Below are 629 nucleotides of genomic sequence, written 5' to 3' on the forward strand. Positions count from 1 at the left end.
CTGCTCCCACGTCTCCATCATGGCTTTCCTCTTGTCCACCAGCTCCACCAGCTTCGCCTTGATCTGGGAGGGGATGCTGTTAGGGAGTGGCTCAGATGGCATCACCCCCACCACCACTCATCCCTGATTCCCTCACCTCTGGTGAATCCTGGTGCTTGCGCTGCAGCAGCTTCTTGCCCAGCTCGATGCAGTCAGTAAAGTTCTTGCCTCGAGCATCCACCTCAGCCTTAATTCCCTGGTGGTATTTCATCAGCAGCTCCACCGAGGAGACATCCCTAAGGACACAGAGGCACCAGGGTCAGTGGTGCCATCGGTTCCATGCCCCATCCCAGGTGCCTGCTGGGTCCATCCGTACCTGGGTTTCTCCTGTGTCTCAATCTGCCTGACAGTGCTCTCCATCCAGGAGAGCAGATCCCGTGCCATGCTGAAGAAGCGGTGTTTGTCAGCTGTGTCCGTCAGCCGTGCCCGACGCCCGCTGCACGCTTCCAGCAGCTCCTGCAGTGCTCGGGACACCTCCTGCTCCTTCTCCTGGATTCCAGCTGCCTTCTCCCCAGCATAGGCGGTCTGCAGGCGTGCTGCTGTCTCCCGAAACTGCTGCACCTGCACGAACCACAGAACGGCTTTGGGTG

At 59.5% G+C, this 629-nt stretch overlaps 1 protein-coding gene across 1 annotated transcript in view; it reads right to left on the reverse strand.

The window, feature by feature from the left end:
- Positions 1 to 629, reverse strand: part of LOC102043027 (spectrin beta chain, erythrocytic-like) — a 16,968-nt gene that overhangs the window by 7,406 nt on the left and 8,933 nt on the right.

This window comes from Geospiza fortis, unplaced genomic scaffold (genome assembly GCF_000277835.1).
Source record: "Geospiza fortis unplaced genomic scaffold, GeoFor_1.0 scaffold450, whole genome shotgun sequence".
NCBI lineage: Eukaryota > Metazoa > Chordata > Aves > Passeriformes > Thraupidae > Geospiza > Geospiza fortis.